The following is a 17,655-nucleotide window of genomic DNA, read 5'->3' on the forward strand; positions in this document are numbered from 1 at the left end:
TCCAATTTAATTAATATGTACAATTAAGTGTGTTTGGAAAAATTAAGTGTGTTTGGAAACGTGTATCCAAAAGTGCAGTTTATAAGATACATACAAAATGATTACTCATAGTCAAGGAAGGATTGTTGACTTATTGGAGCGCTTGATGACAAAACAATGGTTTGAGGTGGCAGTAGTCAGTGATTCTTCTTAAATAAAAATATTAATTAAAAAACACCAATTTGTAACAAGCAGCAATCGGCATATAGGTGCGATTGTCAAAGGACATGGTCATCATGGGATATATGTCTCATACATAAGAATATAAACTAGCAATTGCACCTTGGTGTGCAATGAGTACGTCGAGGAGATATGGAAGGTCAATTATGAAAAAATTGTTCTTTTTATTTTTTTATTTATTTTTGCATATATTTGTCCAATATATGAGGTCAGCAGGTCATTTAGCAAATCTACTATGCACCCATTTGGTGAGATCTAAACACAACTATAATGAAACCTCTAAATGGAAAAGATAATCAAGCTCCATTATCAAAATAATCATATTATGTTTGTAATAGGGAGAGAAAAAGGTTATGAGATACAGATAGAGAGGAAAGTAGAGAGAACATTTAAAAAATCTCCTTATATTATAAGTAAATAGCATGGAGAGCACAAAAACATGTAAATTAAGGAGACAAGTGACAACAATGTTCGATCTAACATATTGCAAATAGTAATGGTTAATAAGTTTCACAAATAAAATAACTATCCATATAGAGATCATTGATTTATCAATTTGAAATCATTCACATAAAAAAAATAAGATCCATATCCAATAGATCACTAAATTGGAGACAATTCTATAAAAAGTCATTATTTGAAACATACACTGCCACAAAATATGAAAAGATAAAATATTTGTTAATACTTGATAATACATGGTTTGCAAGTTTTAAAAGATGGTGACTTTTAAATGAACTACATAAAGAGAATAATACTTAACTTAAAATATGTATTGTTTTTAACATCTTGAATAAGAAATGTATACTTAAAATTTATATATATATATATATAGAAGATATAAATTATTTAAAATAAAATGAAAAATAGAACATAGAATATTGCTCACATACTATTTTCTCTTGAATGACAAATGTATACTTGAAATTTATATATAAAAGATACAAAGTATTTAAAATTTGCATGATTAAGTGAAAAGGAAAAATAGGGGATAAAATGATAATTAATTTTATATATGTCCATTTTTTAGAATTGGACTTATATGAAAGATAGTGAGTGTGAAATGAATTGAATAAAGATAATAAAATTAATTAATTAATTTATTTTTATTTTTTTGTATATGTGAAATTTGCAAATTATAGAAATGTGGAAGTAAGCAATAATAAAAATGAATATAAAGACATGGTAGAAATATTGAATAAATAAATTAGGGAACAAATCTGGAGTTTTTTTATTATTTGAAAAGTTTGCATTTGATAATGTTGATCAAAATTTGTATAATATTAAATGAAAATATTTTTTGTTTGGCCAAATTGGGAAATTATTTTCAAGTTTGGACTATTGCGTTGACTTGGCAAATGACTGATATTTATTATTTATAAAAAATGTTTGATTTTTTGCCTTTTGTTGAGAGATTGTTACTCCTACTATCTAACTTGTCATATAAAATCATTGTAAATAAATAATATATTTCAATTACACCTCTTTAGTCATGCCTAAATCATCCATATTTAAACAATTTTTTTGCTAAATATTTGTTGATTCCCATTGGTTGATTCCACATGGGAAGGGAAATAAAATGGAGAAAGTGAATGTAAAAAATGAAAAAAGAAAAAGAAATAGGAGAGTTCAGAAAAGGATTATTATATTAAGGGGTATGTGTTTATAAAAGAATAAGTGTTTATTAAATCTCATTTTCTTATTTATAAAATAATCGAATGTTTAAAGACAAGATTAATGAATTATAACTATTTAAATGTGAATTTAAAGTGTTGTATAAATTTTATTTAAGAGAAATAAGAAATTCTTATTTCATTTGACTGATAATTGATAAAAAAAAAGTAAACAACTACATAAAACATTTCCCTAACAAAAATAAAAATAGTAAACAATTTAATTTTTTTTATATATATCTAATAAAATCAAAACATATCACACCCAATAAACTTCAACAAGTCATCTGTCACAAATATTTATTAAAATCATTATTTAAACAAATCTGTCTTTTCAAAAAGTTTAATATTTAAATAAAAATTTAGAAGAAATTTTAAAAGGTCTCCAATATTTTGTTCACCTAAACCTAGCACATTTTTTTATTACCAGATGTAATTCCATTTGACTTAAAGTTACCAAATAATATGGAGGCTCAGAAAACAATTACGAACTAGTTTAGAATCTATGAAAAGGCATGTATGCATTCCACGTTTGGAATTGCATGTCAGCTAGGTTTCCTAATAGTAACTACTGCAGGTAAGTTTTTTAATAGCAGTTGTAGACACCTAAAATTATCTTGTCTAATTAAATTATTTATTTAATTATTTTAAGTCTAATTTTTTTATTAATTAAATAAATTTTTATTTATTTAATTAATTCATTTATCCTCTTCTAGTCTTATTTCTCATTTAAATAAATACATTTATTTATTTAAATTATCTTTTTCCTAAATTAAATAAATATTTTATTTATTTAATTGATCTCACTTCCTCTATTAATTAAATAAATCTTTATTTATTTAATTAATTCATTAACCTTTTCTACCCATGACACATGTCATTCATCTCTTAATTCCTACACTACCTACCCTCTTATTATTTTCTTATTTCCTCTACCTACCCTCTAATCATAGCCGACCATTTATCTTTTACACCTCTTAATCTTATCCCTCCATTTCTTATAGTGTCTTCTATATAAGGAGATGCTTCCTTCATTATCAACCCTATGCATTCTAATCAAGTATTCTAACATTTGAACTTTCATATGCGATCCTACTTGCAACCACATTTCCGTTCTTTGTTGAGCTCTTGTGCACACATAAAACCTGAGAGCAAATATATCAAGCAAGATCAATGGAGATAGAAAGAATGGAGATCCAAACCCTATTGGACATGTGATGGTATAATCTTTGTGATTTTATTTGATTTGCATTGTCTTAGGTAATCTTCATATGTTATGGTGGATCTTTGTTATTGCTAGGCTAGGGTTTTGTGGTTGAATTCAGTTAGTCTTTCAATATTGTTGTTTCCACTTTTCACCATAAATATTTTGGCACGCCCGGTGGGACTCTTGTCTTTTTGCATTTAACATCTTTTGTTGCAGATTTTGTGTTTTTGAAGTTGCAGATCTGACATTTCCGACAACATTTTGACATTTTCGCGTTTGCGCATTTTGAGATCGCGTTTTTTGATTTTCTGCCATGTTTGTGACATCTGGAATCGCATTTGCGTCTTCGACATTTTTTTTTTTTGTAGATTGCAGGATCGTGTCTGTGTTCCCGAATTGCGTTTGTGAACCTCTGAACTGCGTCCGTGTTTCTGACAATATTTTCATTTTCCATATTGTAGGCTTCCATTATAGGCACGTTTGTGGGTGATTTAATCGCGTTTGTGAGATCTAGTCATGTCTGTGATCATTTTAATCGCGTCTGTGTCCTGTAGGATTTTCTGTTTTGCATTTTTTTGCAGAAACGCGTCTGTGAGGTGTTAAAACGCGTCTGTGTTGCAGAATCACGTCTGTGTAGGGTAAAATCGCGTCTGTGTTTTTAAAAAAAAAATTAAAAAAATAAAAATAAAATAAAAAATTCCTCATTTAAGGTTTTCATTTTTCGTCATTTTGTCTTGCATTTAATGTTTCAGATTTGGTTTATTTGAGCTAACATTTTCTAATCTAGCTAACGAAATTGGTGCAACTTGTCTTGAAAGCAAAATCGTTTTGTCGAAGGCCCCTATTTCACAGTCTTTTGGATCTAAAATTTACCTAACTTGTGTGCTTGCAGGAAGGGGTGATCATTTGAAACAATCCAAACTACTAACAAAATCGTTGTTGCAGGACCTTGGCAAGGGTTTTCTTTTTTATATTTATTGTGTGCCTCGTTTTCATAGATTATCATACACTTCAATTGGTGCACTAAAATTGAATTAGTGTCTTTTGTGTCATGGGCAATAGGCTTTTTTTGTTTCATCTTTAGAGGGCTTGTCTCCCCGTGTGGTCATTAGGACTACTAGCGAGGAGAGAACGACCCAAGTGGTAGCGAGGAAAACCCACCTCTTTCAAACCACTATAAACAACTATATTTCTGGTGAAAACCATGGGTAACGTGTGCTGATTAGTTCATACCGACACTGTCTCCCCATAAACCCGTTTGATCAAATTTATTTGATCAGTTGTAGGGCATAACCCCTACCGGCTAGGAGCCTTTTGTATTTACAGAGCTGAAAGTGCTGCATGTATGGCCACATGAGCAGATGCTCTTACTAGCACCTTTTTATTTTAGAAGCCAAAATCCTTTTAGTTGTTGGGACAAGAGGTGGGACCTCTGGAGTGACCCACACACATACAGTTCTTAGTAGAGATATACAAAGTTCGCCACGGGGAGTTTTTGTGGGGACTGATGCTTGGCTGCCCCGAGAAGTGAGTACCGAGGGTGGAGCTAGTGGGGTCAAGCATCTAAGTATCTGCTCTGAATAGCGTAGCCTCATGTGGGATCAACAACTATTGTCCTGGCCAGCCATAAGAATTGTGCTTGTCTTATTTTGAACTATCAAACATTCAAGACCAAACATCAAAGCATTGTGTCTTTTATGTCTTCAAGTGTATGCAAAACAATTTTACATCAAACAACACACTTTTATTTGAATCATTTGAGTCTAAACACTTGCAAACATTGAGTCTTCATCAACATTATGTCCTCTTGTCACGAAAAATAGTAAAAAATTCAGATTGGGTCACAACAAACAACTTCACACATTAGAAAAATTGCACTTAGTTTTTAGAAACACGTCTGTGTCTGACAGAACTGTGTCTATGTCATCTAACTGCGTCTGTGAAGGGCAGAAACGCGTCTGTGTTCTCTTGAGCAACTTTCATTTACAAAATCCTAGAAACATGTCTGTGTCTGACAGAACCACGTCTGTGTCATTTAAGCACGTCTGTGAAGTATACAAGCACGTTCGTGTTCAGAATTGAAAACTTTTACAATCCAACAAACAAGAACAGTCAGTTTCAGACTCATTGAGCTTCCTAGGTTATCTCTTTAGGTTTTCATCTAGAATTCAACCTATCTTTGGGTCTCACAAAGTCCATCATTGCTTTACACCTTACATTACATTCACATTTGTCTAAACTTGAGTCAAAAGGTCACTTGCTTGTCCTTATCATACTTTGTCAACACACTACATACAACAACATTTTTCTAAGTGTTCCCTCATCAAGGTCTATCACCTTTGGGTCTCATTTGGTCTTACTTAGAGTCAAGGTCAACTTACATCATCAAGAGAAACTATCATCTCTTTGGAAGCCGCACCTACTCTACTACATACATACTTGGTCTTACACTTCGGACATTGCAAGTACACCTCAGATTCATTTACATTCCATCCAACTCTTGGTCTTCCATACTCTTTCCATTTTCATCTAGTCTCTCACATCTTGGTCAATACCTAGTTCATGGTTGAAACCCGTTCTCAAAAATCTAGGAGAGAAACTAAAGAGGCTCAAGAGTCCGCAAACATGAGTTCCTATGAATATGACAGTGATGTCTTTTTCAATTCTGATCATACTACATTACTTGACATGGATGCCTATAGAAACATTCAAAATGTTGAGAACATGGACACTACAAACAAAAATGATACACATAATGACAATATGGACAACATTTCAGTACATTCAATAGAAGTGGAAGACTCCATTATGGATTCTCAGTTTAATCGATTGGTTGAGGAAATAATGAGGAGAGATAGACAATATTTCTTACAAGTGATGGCACAAAGTGGAGCCAAGATCCCTCATGATTTTGACATGTCTCAAATAATGGAAAACCAACCTTTGCAACAACCTCACCTCAACATGGATCAAAGAAGGCCTAATAGTGGAGGAAATAGAGGACCACATCTTGTGCCTGAATCACCATCATCTTTGTTTCAAAAACCTGAGGTCCCATACACACATGGTCAAGCATATGGTACTCACCTTCACAGACCATTATGGAAGTCTTATGTAGAAAAATATGCTCAATCACATGCAAATGCTAAGGACCAACCACCAAATCAATTGAATATCCAAAGGCATGATCAAAATTTGGACACAAGGAAACCCCACGTCAAATTTGGGGGCAACACACTAGAGCAAACTCATGACATTCCTGTAGAGTATGGTATACAAGGAAAATACAAATATTCCATTCCTCATCATGACTCTATACCAAGTGGTCCATATACACAACATCATTATAGACCTCCTCCATATGAACATGTGTATGATCAATATCATCCATACATACAACATGCTCCTCCTCCACCCGATGCCTCAAGCATGGGGTATGGTCCAAGAAGTCAGTCTCCACCTAAGAACAATTTGGAACAACAAATCAAGGACTTACAAAAGAAAATGGAGGACATAAATACACCGAAGCCAACTTACACAATGATAGACATATGTCCCTATCCAATTGACAAAAGCATTCCAATGCCTTCATTTCCTACACATTTTGTGACACCTAAGTTTGATAAGTATAGAGGCAAAGGGGATCCTAAGGTACATATAAGACAATTTTTCACAACTTGCATTGAGGTAGCAACATAAGAGACATATTTGATGAGATTATTCCCATAGAGCTTAGGTGATCAAGCTATGGAATGGTTCTCCCAACTTCCACCTGGAATTAAGTCATGGGGTGACTTAGCAGAGGCATTTATCCAACATTTCTCATAAAACACAGAGATAGAAATATCAGTCACTACTTTGTGCAACACCAAGCAAAAGGATGGAGAATCTTTTTCATCATTTTTACAAAGATGGAGAAATCTAGCCAGCAGATGCTCTTGTGAAATTCCACAAAAACAAATGGTAGAGATTTTCACCCAAAATGTTAACAAAGACATTGGTTATGATTTAAGAAAAGCTTGTTTGTCCACCTTCAAGGACGTCATTGAAAAAGGTTTAGCGATAGAGAAGGTCCTAATTGAGTAAGGCATCATCAAAATATCAAAGAAAACAAAGAGGACTATAAAGGAAAAGACAAACCAAGATTTTGGAATAAAAACAAGAACACAGTCAATGATGGTGTTGTTGATGCCAATACAGTACGACCCAAAATCATTTTTTCCGGATCAAGCTCTAGAAACAATCAGGAGAATACTTAAACAACTTCCAAGTCACGAAGGAAGTACGCTCCATTGGGAGAACCACTTGAGTCAGTTTTCAAAAAGCTAGTGGCAAACAAAATAATAACAATTCCAGATTCACCTCCATACGAGCCAAAGGTTAAACCAAATTGGTGGAATGATGATGATTATTGTGAATTTGATAAGAGCAAGGGTCATAAGACAAGAAATTGTCATCGACTAAAGAACATCATACAAGATCTCATTGATAGAGGTGACATTGAGATTGAGGGACACTCATCTAACCAAGAACATGAGATGTTTAAGGAACCATTCCTAAAACATGACAAGGGAAAAGCTAAAGCCATAGATGACCAAACCAACTATACCAGAGCATCTTATAACTATGATTCAACTATCAGTCACATTTTGATGGACAATTATGTCTCCACCATTATCATCAAGGACAAAACGATGGAAAGTTCTACCCAAAGACCCAAGATTGTCCTAAAAGGAATTGGATCTTCTTCCGAACCTACCTCTTAATGTAATGTTACAACTCGTCGAGGTAAATTCACTTTGCAAGGTGCTCCAGCTAAAACCACCGCTTCCTTATCAACCAAACCTGAGTATGACCTTGTAGAATAGTTAGGGAAGACACCCGTGCTCATCTCCATCCTTGAGCTTTTACGCATATCCCCCGCACATAAATCTATTCTTGACAAAATCTTGAGAGACACTTCTATCCCTATTGATCTGAACGTGGACTAGTTTCAAGCCATGGTGGGATACCTTTATGTTCCACACTCCCTTACATTCACAGAAGCTGCTGACGCCTCCGTGAGCCAACCACATAATGCACCTTTACATATTGAAGCTTTCCAACACAAACATTGAATAAAATGAGTCCTGATAGATAGAGGAGCAGGTCTAAACATTTGTACATTGAGCACTATTAAACAATTGGATATTTAGACAAAGCTGTGAATTCTACAAACAGAATTACCATCAAGGCATATGATGATGAAGAATGTTCATCCAAAGGCATAGTCACCTTACCTCTCAGAGTTGGGCCAGTTACAAAGGATGTGGTTTGTCAAGTCCGAGACCTGGATGTCACATACAATATATTGCTAGGATCTCCTTGGATTCATGAGATGAGGGCAGTCCCATCTACATACCACCAATGCATTAAGTTTCCTCACAATGGAGTTGAAATAACAGTTAATGGTGATCCTCATCCATTTATATACTGCAATAGCTTGAGACCAAAAACTGAGACGATCATTCCAAGTAATAGGGAAACTATCCCTTCTTCTGCATACATTGATCCTGAATCATTAAAACCTTCGACATCAAAACAAGGTGAGCTTAAAGGGAAATTTCAGAACAAGGGCATGGGTGAATACACTTTGAATCAAACCATGTGCTTACAACAAGTTACGAGTTCACCAAAAGAATATGGATGACCACATCCTTCTAAACGGGTATCCATCATTACACTCAAATGGGATCCTACTATCTTCCAAAAATGGGGTGAAGTGGAAGAAGAAGACTTATACAAAATGCTTTACAAAGACCCTGAAAATGATACGCAAGATCACATTAACATACCATGTGAAAAGTATGGCAAAGGATTCAAGATCCAACAAAAATTTGGGTATGATGGCAAAAGTCCTCTTGGCTTAAGAAAGGAAGGCATCATTGAAACTTTACAACCAGAATTAAGATTCAAAAAGGAACACTTGAAAGGACTTGGTTTCATGTCTTCCAAGGTAAACATTCGAAAGACAGAAGAAGCATTACAAATCAAAGCTGCCAGAAATCAACAAGAGAATCGCTATTCCACAGACTCCAATGAATGAGATTGGGATTTAGACAAATCCTCCAGTGACTTTGAACTCACCGAGACATTCAGAGAACCAGGTGAACACACAGAAGAAGAGGAATTTTATAGAAAATTCAAAGTTGGTCAAGAGGTAACCCCTGAGGATCCCACACAGTCCTTGCCTCTAGGTTCTAGGTCGAAATCGCGAAGAATGAGAACACCTCTCCTGAAATGCGCTACTAGTGATGACAATTTGGATTTGTTCATGATCGAGACAAATGAGGAGAGTGCCAACGATGACCCTGATAACTACCTCGACATACCTGAGTATAACTGCATCTTCACCCTTAGTCCCGCTAACTTTGAAGACATCCAAGGCCTTCCCCTTGTTCACCACCAACTTATTGACTGGGACCATGAAGGACCTGCACAGTTTGACACATTCCAAAATGATGAAGCCTTTATTAACTATCTAGGCATACGAGATGATCTTCCCCCCGGGGATCATAAGGCAGGATACACTATAGAATTCAATAGCGTGGCATATTTTGGTGAGGGTGTTGGGCCTTCCAGTCACAAAAACATAAAAGTAAAAACAAATCAAGGGTCTTATGGTGAAAACGATGTTGTGGCGCTATTTGACCCCAAAAAAGTAAAAAGAAAGGACGTATTTGAGGGCGAAAACCTCTTTGAGACACTCGAAGATGGAAGGCTCAACATTCTCCCAGCATCATACGAAGAAAAATCATCTATGTTGGTAGAGGAGACCATCAAAGAAAACATTGGTATAGAAGAAATTCCACATAACGTATTCCTAGCACATTCTCTGACAAAGACAAAAAGATCAAAGTTCATAAGTTTCTTCACAGAGCGACAAATCAATTTTGCATGGTCATATGCTGATATGCCTGGATTGGATCCGGATTTGGTAATGCATCATTTGACAGTCAAACCGGGGGCAAAACCAGTGAAACAAAAATTAAGAAAGATGCATCCACAAGTGGCATTATTAGTCAAAGCAGAGCTTGAAAAATTATTGGATGTCAGATTCACATGCCCAATTGACTATCCAAAGTGGATTTCCAACTTAGTACTTGTCAGTGAACCGGATCGTAGCATCAAAATATGCACAAATTTCAGAGACATCAACAAAGCTTGTCCTAAGGATGATTTTCCATTACCAAATATTGATTTGATCGTAGATCTCACAACAGGTCATGCGATGTTATCTTTAATGGATGGATTCTCTGGCTATAATCAAATAAAAATCGCATTTGAGGATCAGCACAAAACAACATTTACTTGTCCTTGGGGAACTTTCTGTTGGAATGTGATGCCCTTCGGGCTCAAGAATGCAGACACTACATATCAAAGAGCCATGACTACTATCTTTCATGATCTCATGCACGTTACTGTGGAAGATTATGTTGATGACCTTTTGGGCAAATCAATAGACATAGATACACATTTGGACATACTTTTAGTCATTTTTGATCGGTTGGAAAAGTACAAAGTAAGATTAAATCCCAAGAAATGTGTCTTTGGAGTAACCTCCGGGAAGCTCCTAGGATTCATTGTCTCAAAAAGAGGAATTGAAGCCAATCCAACAAAACTCAAAGCCATCTTAGAGATGCAACCACCAAGAAATATCAGTCAACTTCGATCTTTGCAAGGGAGACTCCAGTCCATACGAAGATTCATAGCACAACTTGCGGATAAATGTCATCCTTTTCAACATTTGCTACACAAAAACATCAAATTCAGATGGGATGATAACTGTCAACAGGCTTTCTAGATACTCAAAGATTATCTTTTGAATCCACTAGTCTTGATGCTACCGGTTCCAGATCAACCCCTATTACTATACATATCCGCTACTTCAACATCACTGGGGGCACTCTTAGCACAACAAGATGCTGAGGGAAAAGAAAAGGTAGTCTACTACATTAGTCGCACTTTGGTGGGATATGAGCTAAACTACACACCCATTGAGTGTGCATGCCTAGCTGTGGTCTTCGCTTCGCAAAAATTACGACATTATATGCTAACTCATAAAACTAAGTTGGTCGCAAGGATTGATCCATTGAAATATCTTCTCAGCAAAGCAACACTTACTGGTCGACTAGCCAAATGGGTGATGCTCCTGAGTAAATTCGACATTGAGTATGTGGACATAAAAGCAATAAAAGGATAAGATATCGTAGATCAATTAGCAGATGCTCCCATGATAGATGATGCTCCTCTAACTTCAGAATTTCCAGATGAATTCATCTTGACAATATCACACACAAAGCCTTGGCAACTATACTTTGACGACTCATACACACAACATGGTGCAGGAGCTGGCATCCTCTTCATCACACCTCAAGGGGATTCCATACCAAAATCATATCGATTATCATTTCCTTGGACTAATAACATAGCAGAATACGAGGCACTAACAACAGGATACAGATTGCAGTTCAGTGGAAGATCCAGGAACTTCATGTTTTTGGGGACTCTCAACTTGTAATTCGTCAAGCAATTGATGACTACCAAACTAAAGATGAAAAATTAATGCCTTACAAAAGAATGGTGGATGACTTGTAAAAACATTTTGCGAAGTTAGATTTTGAGTAGATACCAAGAGAGCAGAATCGAGCCGCAGATGCCATGGCTGCAATTGCTTCATTGATCGATCTACCACAGAATGAAACCCGCTATGAGTTCTTGGTGGATAACCTTCTGGTCCCCTCGTATGAGATCACTACTACTGAGATGATATGTGTCGTTGGTCTTGATTCCCAGTTATATGGTTCCATTTTCACATACTTACGCAATAATAACCGTCCTCCTGACTTATCCTTCAATCAACGCTGCACTTTCATTCACCAATCTTCTCGATGCATCATTTTAGCCGATATCCTATACCGTCGAGGTCTAGATGACACTCTCCTTAGATGTTTAGAAAGGGACGAAGCTCAGATTGCGTTGCATGAAGTTCATGAAGGGATATGTGGTCCACATTCTAGTGGTCCTACCTTAGCCAAGAAACTCATCATGACTGGATATTACTGGCCCAATATGGAAAAAGACTCATATCAATTTGTCAAGAAATGTAAGCAATGTCAACTTCATGGAGACCTCATTCATGCGCCAACACAAGAACTTCAACCAATTGTGACTCCTTGGCCCTTATGTCAATGGGGACTCGATCTCATAGGCAAGATTCACCCTCCTTCTTCCAGTGGCCACAAATTCATAATCACCGCCATAGAGTATTTCATAAAATGGATTGAAGCTGTGGCTCTTACACAAGTCATTGGAAAACATACTGCTACATTCATTCTCAACTACATCATTTGTCGATACGGTATTCTGACTTCCATCATCACCGATAACGAGTGTCCCTTCAAAAATCAAGATGTTCGTGAACTTTGTGATCGCTTCCATATTACCCATCGTTTCTCCACACCTTATTACCCCGAAGGTAATGGCCAAGCTGAGGCGTCAAATAAAACCATTCTTAAAATCCTAAAAAAGACAGTCGATGATGCTGGTCGCAATTAGCATATCCAACTTAACCCCACACTTTGGGCTTACCACACAAGCGTTCGCACACCTACAGGAGCTACACCTTATTCACTTGTCTACGACGCTAAATCTATCTTTCCTATTGAGGTCAAGTTACCCTCTTTACGAGTCTCTTTGCAAAACATCATCAGTGATGAAGACTACAAGGTTTCTCGCTTACAGGAACTTGAACTATTGGATGAACGAAGACAAACTGCTTTTAATCATCTCAAGGCTTATCAACAACAAATGAGTCGCAGCTACAATCATAGATTCAAGCCTCGCACATTTGAGGTAGGTGACTTAGTTCTCAGAGAAAATCCTAAAAATCAACAAAGACAGAGAGAAGAAGGGCAAGTTTGAACCAAACTGGCTTGGTCCTTACACCATCACAACAACCTATGGATCCAGTGCATATTAGCTCTCAACCATAGAGGGTGAACCTTTGGAGGATCCTATCAACAACATGAACCTTCACAGGTTTTACACATAGCTCTTCAGAGTATCCTAATTCAAAAATACAAAAAGTAAAGAAAAACATTTCGTCGAACGGTGAAAACCACTTTGGTGGTGCCCTGGGCAGCTACCATGGTGAAAACTGGGTCACCAACGCCATGCGTAGAGACATTTCTCCTCCCTCCTTCAGGATTCACTTTCATCCCATCACTTTGCACGCACTCACAACCTATTCATTCATAATAAACTTACCCATTCCCATCATGGCTTGTTATTGATCTACCTAAAATTGGTTAGCCATTCATAATAACCCCCTTTTCACCCTTTCCATCCATAATAAATTAGATCCTATCTGTGGCTAAGACAAATCCTACGTCTAGTGATGGGTGTGGAACTGAGAATATCACACGTTCTGAGGAGTACAATTTCTTCTAGTTTTCTTCAGTCTATCCGTGCACAATTCACAATAAAGCAGCATTTGCATCACCAGTCCGCAATAAAGCTCCATCTTCTTCGTAATAAAGTATTAGTTTCATGGATTCAGTCAGTTTCATATGAGACACATCAACAACAATGGGCTTCAACAAATCAAATCTTTCAACAGACTCAGGCAACATTATGGTTTAGTGCTATCTATCCTTTTGTGAAAGTAAACATTGTGACCACAATCAAATAGACTTATACAAATGACAAGAGACACTAAACTTGAGGACTATAGTGGATGTTGGTGTTGAGTCCGGGTTTTCTTTTGATTTTATCTTTTGGTGACATGTCTTTTAGTTTTTCTGGGATGTCTCTGACTAGAGATTTTATCTCCAGGATGTCTTTGACTAGAAAGGCGAGGATGGGGTATCGTCACCTATTTTTCTTTTGTTGTCTGTGGATTGTCTCTTAGTAATGCTATGACTTGTCCAAGGATATGAGGACACTGTGAGTCTAGTATGAACTAGGGCATTCCTTGTTTGTGACTGTCTTATCTCCATGCAAACGGGTACAATGATTTTCTGGGTTGAACATATGCCTAGATTGTCATAACCTATTTTGCCATAATAAAGCTCAATGATGATAACACACAAGAAGCTCTTTCACTTTCATATCTTCTATCTTCCATCCCCCTTTCTTGATTGACTGCCATCATATTTCTTGAGTCCGTGTAGTCCACTATCACATGACTGAGTATAATGACACGCCAAAAACATTTGCATTTCATGTAGTTACACCTGCATTACCACATATTCGTATTTCATACATACATATAGATATTACAATTGCATCACATCCTGCACACAACACATGTTAGCACATTCTACATTCATATTCATCTGCATTTCATACATTCATATTTGCATTTGCATAGCATATTAAAAACATAAAAGAACAAAAATATTGCATTGCATCATATACATATTTGCATCCATATCATAAGCATCACATAGAAACACATGATGAATCTCATATATATATATATAATCATAAGTGTCATGATACAATGATGTCAAAATCATATGGCTACAATCACCCGAAGGTGTCTACATCATCATACAAAAATGGTACAAAACTGATACATAGGGAGCCCTCTAAGGCTATGATGAACTCCCTCCCTCGGAGCTGCCTGGCCTCGATGGAGTCTGAGCCCTAGAAGGACCCGCCCCAGGATCATCTCTCCTATCCCCTCTGTCTGGTGGTGGTGGAGGAACATTGACCCCACCAATAGATGCCTGTCTCCTGTCTCTCCCTCTAGTGGTCACGTAGTCCGCGATGGTCTACGAAAGCTCCTAGCCCGTTGCTCTAGTGGCACCGCTCCATAGTATAGGTCTCTCCAGTAACCTATCTCCTCCCCGGCCCGCAGAACATAGGCGTATCCAGCTCATGTGTCCTCTGTTGCCTGTCTCCCTGCCCTCAGTACTGTCTCAGCCTCTGTATAATGCTGGATAGCCTGATCCCTTTCCTGCTCAGTGTCCCTTAGCTGTCTCTTGAGCCTATCCCTCTCCCGCTTGAAATCTTGGATCTCATTTACCTATCCCTGGCAGATCTCCCTCAACTCTAGCAATTCATCCTCCTTCTCTCCCCCCTCACCTTGTGGCTGCTCTTGTGGCTGCCCCTGGCCCTGTCCCTGTCCCTATACCTGTCTGGGACCCTGTACTGCTGGCACCTATAAAGGCAATCCACCTTTGTCCCTCACCATGCGAACCTGCCAAGCCTGCCTCTCCTCTCCACCCTCCCTCCGCGGTGCCACTCTCCTCTCTCCTACTATACCCCACCTCCTTCGTCGGCCTCTACCTTTGCCATCTCCATCATCATCATCCCTATCACCTCCGCCATCTCCATCTATCAGCTCCCCTGGATTTGTCAACTGTGGAAACGGATGCACTGTCCAATATGAGTATACTCTGCATCCATCCCTGCATCCTCTATCTCTGGCCACATATCCCAAGGCAAGGGAATCATCTCTACCAGCTGCATCACTGCCTAATCATATGACGATAATGGCTTGAAGTGCGCCTGATCCCTCACTATCCGAGCATGCATCCTGGAACCCCATGGCATCCGCTGTATCCTGTCGAATTGCCTGCCCACCTTGTCCACCAACTACCTCTCCAGCACATATGGCATCTACCCAATCAGATACCTGCTCCTGAATGTATATGGAAGCTCCACTACATCATCCTCCCACTCCTTGCACTCTTGGTATGGCCTCCATACTACAGTGTCAATCTCATCAATGACCCTGGGCCAGTACTCCAATCTCCCAATTCGCGACTGCGATGTAATCATGTCATACAGATGCACAAAACTGCGCCCATGGCCTTTGCCTCTGAAATGAATCGACTGGGTAACTGACATATGCTCATAAGACCACACCTGCAATAATGTCACTCCACAGCCTAATCCTACAGATCCATGGTATGCAAACTGATGAAGCTCATAATACAAATGTACCAGCAGACACGGTCCCCATGCAAATCTGGTATGCTGTGTCACCAGTGTCTCTAGTGTGCTCCCCCAGCCCACAACCAGTCCTCGTGTTGCCCTATCCGAACATAGGAACCCACTAATCACTCCTGCAGTACTGCTGGTAATGCTAATCTAGTCCGTGTCATCATGCTCCATGCCACGTGTCCAACCCTCATCTCCAATCTCGGATCTTGGAACACTCATCTCAGTGCATCCCTATCTCCATCTTGATCATAGGGTACTAACTCCCCATCGATCGGTATCCTCAGAATCCTGTAAACATCCTCTAAGGTGACTGTCATCTCACCCATCGGCAAATGAAAACTGCAAGTCTCTGAGTGGCATCTCTCAGCTAGCGCAGTTAGCAACCCCATGTTTGCCCGAAAGTCAGGCACATACAGAATATGTCACAAGCCCATTACCTCAATCGCTCCCCTATCCTCAAATGTAATCTCCGGTCGTAAACTCTGAGTCGATGGGAATCTCTCCCATGACTCCAACATAGGTAGGTACTCCTATAGTCAAGCAAATCAACTGTGTCAGTTAAAGTGGCATTCCCTGTTCATCACAAAATGCTTATTTTTATCTAAGTGCTTATGGTATTCTATCCTAGTGACACTCACTATTCATCACAAAGTGTTGCTATTTATCCTAGTGGTACTCCCTGTTCATCACAAAGTACTACATGTTTTTTGCACTCCTTGTTCATCACAAAGTGCTGCTCATATTTGCACTCCCTGTTCATCACAAAGTGCTGCTCATATTAGTACTCCCTGTTCATCACAAAGTACTGTCTTGGCATTCCCTGTTCATCACAAAGTGCCTCAGTCTATCTTATCCTAGGGCCTCTTCTCGAGTGTATCCTCTTGAGTAGTTTCCTAATTGACAACGTATGTTCTATCACAAAATTGTCAATCCTAGCCCTATCTGCTATCCTAGTCTTCCTTAGAGGACTTGCTTGACTGTATCCTCTCATCAACTTATCCAATCGACAATGTATGTTCATCATAGAACTGACAATTTGGCCTAGAAGACATAAACGCGCCTTCATGACATAAACACGTTTGAATATTGCATAAACACGTCTTCTCTACACAGACGCACCTGAAATACATAGACGTGCCTTTTCTCTACACAGACAGGCCCATATAGCACAAACGCACCTGCACAACAAAGACGCGGTCGCATTTGGCACAAACACCTTTTTATTCATAGACGCGCCTGACACAAACACAAACGCGCCTAGATTACCCAGACGCACCTGGCACCAACACAGACGCGCCTTCGCATTTTTTGACCTTGTTTGACATTCCTAAACGTGCATTTATTACACTACCTAACATATATTAATGACAACATTTATTGTGACAAAGTACAAGGAGGTTTTGCGGTACTTACCGGCTCTCCTGCATCTGCTGGCCTCTGATATCAGTGAACGTGATCGAATCTGTGAACCAATACCATCACTGCTGACTACTGTTGCTCTATTCTCTCTCTACACTCTGATCTCTTGGATGTGTGGATGACAATGAGGATGTTTTCCCC

This window comes from Cryptomeria japonica, chromosome 2, assembly GCF_030272615.1.
Source record: "Cryptomeria japonica chromosome 2, Sugi_1.0, whole genome shotgun sequence".
Lineage (NCBI taxonomy): Eukaryota > Viridiplantae > Streptophyta > Pinopsida > Cupressales > Cupressaceae > Cryptomeria > Cryptomeria japonica.